The sequence below is a fragment of the Vigna umbellata genome, chromosome 9, assembly GCF_029865625.1.
Source record: "Vigna umbellata cultivar VRB3 chromosome 9, Vumbellata_1.0, whole genome shotgun sequence".
In the NCBI taxonomy this organism is placed as follows: Eukaryota; Viridiplantae; Streptophyta; class Magnoliopsida; order Fabales; family Fabaceae; genus Vigna; species Vigna umbellata.
This window is the reverse complement of record NC_142173.1, coordinates 22604252-22611718: the sequence shown is the minus strand read 5'-3', so window position 1 is coordinate 22611718 and position 7467 is coordinate 22604252. Positions and strand designations below refer to the sequence as shown.

General features: G+C 32.4%; 1 pseudogene; it reads left to right on the top strand.

The window, feature by feature from the left end:
* The first annotated feature begins 1179 nt into the window (after positions 1-1179).
* On the top strand, positions 1180-6445 carry LOC148192940 (uncharacterized; annotated as a pseudogene).
* The last annotated feature ends 1022 nt before the right edge of the window (positions 6446-7467 follow it).

The following is a 7467-nucleotide window of genomic DNA, read 5'->3' as shown; positions in this document are numbered from 1 at the left end:
CCCATAATTGAAAAATCGAAACTTGCAGCATGATTTCACGTGGGCCAAAAGCTCAATGTCAAAGGATTTGAAGGGTGGGAGAAATTGGCATCAAAAGTGAAGAGAAATTGAAAGGGAGAGAAAAGAAGCAAAATAGGGAGTGGAGAGAGATGAAGAGAAATAAGAATATAGGAGGTGGCCACAGAAAGCATGCGTCAAACAGAGGGAAATTAGGAATAGGTTAGGAAGGAATGTGATGAAAAATGTACATCTCATTAGTCACAGTGCCACCTCAACGAAAAATGTACATCTCATCAGTTTTGTGCCAGTTGGGCAGCTGTGCCGTTAGTCTTTTTAACGCCGTAACCAAAAAGGACTAACGTGCATCGTTTTTGCGAAAAGTAGGATGTTAGTGAACTTTTGAAAAAAAGGAGGACCACTTTGAACATACCCTACGAAAAGAGGACCAAAATACGTATTAAACCTTTATAATAATTAGTAGGAAATTTTTCATCAAATCTTTACTAAGATTTTTTTACAATGTTAGCGAGGAATATTTTGTAGTGAACTAAAACATTTATTTAACAAATAAAATAATGAAAATGAAACAATTTAAATTCAGTATATTTTAAAATTGTTAAAATCATGAAATTTCATAAGATTTTAGTAAAGAAAATATAAATTACTAGCTTTTATTTCTAGAAAACTTATATAGATATGTCTTCAACAATATTTTTAACTAATAAACCATATCATTTTTAACTTATATAGATATGTCTTCACAATATTTTTAACTAATAAACCATATCATTTTTAACTTATTATCATTAATTTTCTAATCTGAAACACAGAGAAAAATCTTTGACTTATGGATCAAGATTCAAGAACGACTGTAAAAGAAAAAGAGCATGCAATAATATTTTTTTTTATAAATGAAAAGAAAAATGAGAACGCATTGTCCTCCAGATCATGTCGACACGTCCATTTATTAATTTTTATTTTATTATTTTGAGCAAAGCTGCATAATTTTCTTTCAGCGTTCATTCTTTCTGGGAAAAAACAAAGCACAGTAAAATTCAATTAACAATTAGAAAAAGGAAAAAACGTAGCTTGATTTCTCTGTTCAATCAGAAAGTTAAAAAAGAAAATGTAAAAGCTGATTGGAGGAAGAAACAAATGAAATAAGCAGAGAGAGAAAGGGAAATTGTTCTGCTGTCTCTATTGGCTTTCAACTTTCCCCAGAAGTTACTTTCTCTCTCTTTCTTTTTTTTTTTTTTTTCCCTGAGATGAATTAAGGGTCAGGTTGAATGAATCACAAACACCCACTTAATAATTTTGCATTTTCTTTTGGTTTCTGTCAAATGGGTCTCATTTTCCTGAGAACCCAGTGAAAAAGTTTGCACCTTTGACTCCAAAACTTGTCAGAGAAGAGGGAGATTCATCACAATTCCTCACAACCATGGAAGGTATTGTGTTATCAGAGATTTGGGATTTTTTATGTGATATTTTTCTTTACAAGATTGTGTCTAATTCATGTAGTGAATGCCTTTGTTGGAATCTAGGTCCTGGATATGAATTGTTTGCATTATAGGGTAGTTGTTGTTTTGATGGTTAATATGAAATCAAGGTTTTACATTTGGGGTCATTTTGCTCTGGGATAGTTAATCAAAGTGAAGGGAAATTAGGATTTGGTTGAATTTCTTTCATAATTTGGAATTAGATATTTGATTTGTGCATAAGGAACGGCTTTTGTTTGCTTTGTTAATATCATGAAATGATGCCTATCGTTGGATCTACTTCTTGTATGCACACCTTGTTCCATTGCAAAATTCTGGTAATTTTGCAACTTCTTTTCTACTTTTTAAAGTGTTTTTTCTTTAAATCTTAAGTTTTATTTTATAATAATATGCAAGTATGAATTATATACATTAACTTATACAGGACGTAAGTTCTTAATTTTTAATAATCATTTTGTTGACAAAATTGTGAGGATAGAAAGAAATGGCTGATTATGATCTGTTTTTTTATATTTATATGCATAGAAAACAATTTTTCTTGCCAGTTAGAAATAAAATTCATCAACTACATGTTCCCAGTGATCTCGTGTGACAACCTCTTGAAATTCATAAACCTCTTCTTTTGAAATCATTTTCTTATACATATTTGACCAAAACATGAATCTTTCTTCTCAAATATTTAAGGAAAACAGATTTTTCACTCTTGGGAAAATTTCCCATCATAAACTTGACTTCTTATGTGTTCATGCACACGTCCTTCTTCATATAGTCATTGCTGTTAAGCATGTAGCTGTATGATTGATTTCATAACAGTTTTTTCAATTGAACTGGATGGTATGACATTAGATTCTTTTACTTTTTTATTGGTATATTTTTTATTTCAAACTGCTGTTATTTTTTCCATCTTAACTCATGTACTCTGCTTTTCTGTTGGTATTCAGAAACAACCGAGATGCAATCAGAAGAAAATAAATTGTCAATGGAGAAAAATAAGAAAAGAAGGCTCAAAACACCTGCGCAGCTTACAGCATTGGAAAGTTTTTATAATGGTAGGTTAAGATCTTTCTGTCATATGGGTGTTAATGCATCTTGCTGAGTGATGATTCTCAAGGAATTCCCCTTTCCACTTTTTTTCTTTTTTTTCCAGATCACAAATATCCCACGGAGGAAATGAAATCAGAACTTGCTGAAGAGTTAGAATTGACAGAAAAGCAAATATCTGGATGGTTTTGCCACAGAAGATTGAAAGATAAAAAGTTGTTGAATGATGAAGTAGGTGCCAATGGACGACAAGATCGTTCAAGTGGTGTTATCCAGGACAGAGGCAGTGGTCTAGTGCAGGATTCATGCGGAAGCACTAAACATGGTGATTATAGGTATCTTGATCCCAAAGAGGTTGAGAGTCATGGCCTCTATAACCATGAATTTTCGGCTGCAGATATGACCTATGCACACAGAAACCATCATTATGCAGAAAATGATAGTGCAACTGATAACACGTCATCTGAGAGTTGCTCATCTTTGCAAGATCGATTGCTTCCTCAAGGACAGGATCAATATGACATGGAGCCTTCTAGTCATTTGATGCCTAATGGGTCTCTTCCGCCGCTAAATCCTAAGGGTGCAAATAACATGGGGTATAAACCATCAGGGTATTTAAAAGTGAAGGGAGAGATAGAACATGTTGCTATTACTGCTGTCAAAAAGCAATTAGGAAATCATTTTCAGGAAGATGGACCATTACTTAGTGTTGAATTTGATACAATTCCTCCAGGAGCATTTGAAGGACAAATTGCAGATCTAGCTAATGGTAGGTTGTACTATATGTGTTCAGTTATCACATTCTTTTCAACTCTCACTAGGCTTGCAACGCTACAATGGTTTTTTGTTGATTTAGGTTAATGGAATGTTGTTGCTCACAAAAGGTAGTGGGAAAGATATTTGGAACACATCACATTGTTTTCTTTCTTAGGTGGTAGCTTCAAGTATGTTCTTTCTTTGAATAGAAAATAAAAGCCCGTGGTTATTTGTCATGCATTATGATTTGGATGTTTAGATTTTGGAGAACTTTCAAGGGATGACTTCTTAATATGAATATTAACAGGTTCAATGATAATTAATCTGATCAGATTGGCTCTGTGGTCTGCAATAATTTTCAACATTTCTCTGAAGATTGCTAGTTGACATTGGATCTTGTAAATCAGGAGCTTTATGTCACAATTCACTAGCCAATGTCTTTTACAATTTGAGGTCCTGAATGAATGTTAGCACCTACTTATTTGAAGTGTAGAATGTAAGTGGTGTATAAAATTATATTGTTAAATGGGATGTAAGGGCTGAGGACAAAGAATAAAAACTGAGAGCTTAGCTTTTAGAAGTTGTAGGCATAACTAAGAGCTCAAACTGCTTTATTAATTGATGCATTTGTATTTTCTTTAGAAGGATCTGCCTTGAAAATATTATTTTGTTTTGGTTAATCATACTCATATTTTGAAGGAGGTAAGTTCTAGTTCTTCTTAAAGTTGAAACTTGTTACCACCAATGAATGCCTTCTTTTGGGATATGCATATGACTTTTGTGTACTCATCTTTGTGCAATATGCCTTTTTTTTTCTGGTTCTGGTGAGGAGAGTTCATGATCTTTGAACGTTTACTTTCATAGATTTTCATCTTAGCTTGTGTGTCAAGGTTTATTGTCTTGATTATGTTGACTCTCATAACTCTAAATCTAATTTCTTCTTGCATATGGTCATTTGAAGAATAGATTGAGAATCTTACCCTTCTAATCTGATGAATGCTATGGCAGAAGGGTACTATGCTGCAAATCCTGCTCTTCCAAATTCACCAGAAGTCTCTGCTGGGAAAAAGCAATCCAGTAGCTCAGTAAGTTGAACTTTTGAATGCATTCATCTTCTGCTCTGATTATCCTAGTAGAGCATGATATGTTCAAATTATCAGATAAATGCTTCATAAATTGGGCATTTACTTGACTTTTAAGGTTAAATCTTACAAGCCTAGGATGAGTGTTGTTTTCTTTAAAATTAGTGCTTAATTTTTACTGCCTGGTCTCTCACTTTCTTTTCTTGTGTGGGCAGAGATATGATTCATATTTTACCAAATTAAGGTCCCAAGATTCACATATGGTTGGAGGTGACTTTGGCTCTTTGCATGGTCCTGATTTCCAGGATAAGAAACCCCACAAGCAGATAAATCAAAGAGCAAGTTTTCACAGTTTTACCAATCATTTGCCTCACAAGAACTCTTCCCTGGATTTGTATGTAGACTCTACTGGGGAAGCATCTGCTTATAATGGTGGTAAAAACCATAGGATGGGTACTAAGCATGGTTTTGAGGGATGAGGTCAGACTCGGCTTCCTACCCCAGTGACCACTATGAAGAAAATGCCGTTGCAGTTAAGCAGATAGATTCGCTGTTAGATCTCTACAATAACATCAATCTGAAGAATGTACAAAAGAATGAATATGTAAAATCTAAGCCTTCAAATTCAATACATAAGTCTCAAATTTACTTGAATGCTGAAGAAAAAGGGCTTACAAAAAGGATGGCCAAGGTCTGTGAATACACTTGCATTTCTTTATTTTTTCATGTAATCATCAAATTGTTTTGGTTTCAAATGACTTAACAGGCTTGTTTGGCTTAATTTGTTGCAGGAAGAGAAGTTTAATGACGAGAGAAAGTTAAGAAAACAATATCATGTTCCAGATGGAATTAGGGTGCTTTCAAATGAAAAAATGGTGAGTTTTAGTTGCATTGCATAAGCTTCCTGCATTTGTGGCTTTTGGTAACATTATTTTCTTGTCAACTTATTCCTCTCTCATTCTTTGATAATGCACAGGATATTTTTCTTTACTGTGTTCTTATTCCATTTTTACATTAACATCATAGGTTGCAAAGCGAGCTAAAGTTGACCCATTTGAATCATATGATGTTAAACAAACACCTCTTTCTGACCTGGAACCAAGAAAAGTTCAAAGGTGGCTGTTTATAACCTTTTTTATTTTCTTTTTCTTGATTACTGGCTTCTTCTGGTCCTCCTGAAATTCTGTGATCTTATGTTCCTATCCACGTCTGTTTATTGTAGAACCGATTTGACTGTAATTCTGTAAGTAGATTATGTATAAGTGTTTATATTCACAGCTTAAATATTAGAGTTTTTGGGTGGAGTTGAAAAGAATAACTTCTGCACATGATGTCTAGTTCAACATGTTTCTGAGAAACAATCGTTTGTTGTTTAAATTATCGTTAAGGAACAAACTGCTTTTAAAGTATAAGTAAGATATAATTTGAATGCAACACCCCAAGATCAATTCTTATCACCCCAGATTTGAAAATCACTAAAAGAGAATTTAAGAAGTGGAAAGAAATGGATATTGAAGAACTATTTGAAAACTAACCATACACTTAGCCTCATTCCTTCGCTTTTCACTTAACTGGATATATAGTTCATGAGTTTAACACATTAATCTTAAAGCTTATAATAACTTAATCCTTGGAAGTTTTTATCCTACTTGTTATTGACATATGGAATGTAGAACTCTTTCTAATACTATCATTCATGATCATGTAGGTCTGCAGCAGAGATGCCATCTAGATTTAGTGAGGATGAAACTGCTGAAACCAGTTCCTCGGTGGATTAAGACTTGTGGACAGATATGATATTTGCAGGGTTTCTCTGAGGCACTGGTTTTGTACAGTGTAGAAAGAGAGGTCCATTTTGCACAGTAACATCTAGAAAGACACTAACATCACTAACTTGATTTGCTGTTGTGCTTACCTAGTAGCTTCTGTAAGAACACAAATCCTCCCACTACCCCTTTTTCTTAAAATTTTGGATGTAAATCTCATTTTCATGCAGCTGTTTGTGTTGGGTAGGAAGGATCCAAATGCAATTTATAATTATACATAACTTCCTTTCTTATTGGTTTATGATATGTTTGGTTCATCATTTCACCTTGATGAAACAATCTAATGTGAGAGGAAGATTGATGATTAGAGAGTGCATTGGATAGTGAGATTTTGCCTCTCCAAACATGTCATTAGCTATTTTAGTTGGATCCTTGGTTGGACCAGTTATCCACCGAGCTTTTGGTGTTTGAGAGAAGCAATTTTGATTCATCTTCAATGGGAAAAAAGAGCATCAGAAGACCTAGTGGAAAAGTGATTAAATTTATTAAACCTACATTTTTACAATAATTAAAGTAAAATTTCAACACTTGTGGTGTGCAACATTGCAATTATAGCACCCTAAATCTTCCAAACATTTTTTATGTTGTGTTTTGAAATTAATTGAAAACCATCAGTTTTGTTGTTCATCGACTCTTGATTTTGGTGGATCCTAGTAAATTTAGACAATAGTAAATAGGTTGTTTAAGAGAGAAAATCTGTATTATTTCTCTGAAAAAATGTTAGCTAAATATTCTTATGCTTTTAAATTAAGGTGGATAACACTTTATTATAAGTGCAATTAAGGATTGATTGCTCAAACTAGATATAATATTTACACTATGTTTTTACTAATTTCTTTTTAAAAAATAAAAGTGAATTCACAGTTGAATTTCGTAATATTTTATAAATTTTAAATATATAAAATTTTGAATTTTTATAAAGATAGATTATATTATAATTAACACGCAAATTTTTAAACTTTGTTAAACAATCAATTGAAGCGATATAATGAACCTATAAATAATTTTTACATTGTATGAAATTTTGTATTAATGATTTAATTAATAAAAAATATGAAATTTAATAAATTGACTTGATTAAATTAGCATTCCAGGAAAAAATATTGAATGTGTAATATTCCTAAATTACACTTATATCTATAAAAGCAACATATGAAACACTTTTTCAAATTATTAAATATTTAAAAAAAATTAAAGTAATATTATTTATGAATCTTATTTGAATAAGGTTTTTCATATGCTTCTTATGAAAGAGAAAAACACGAA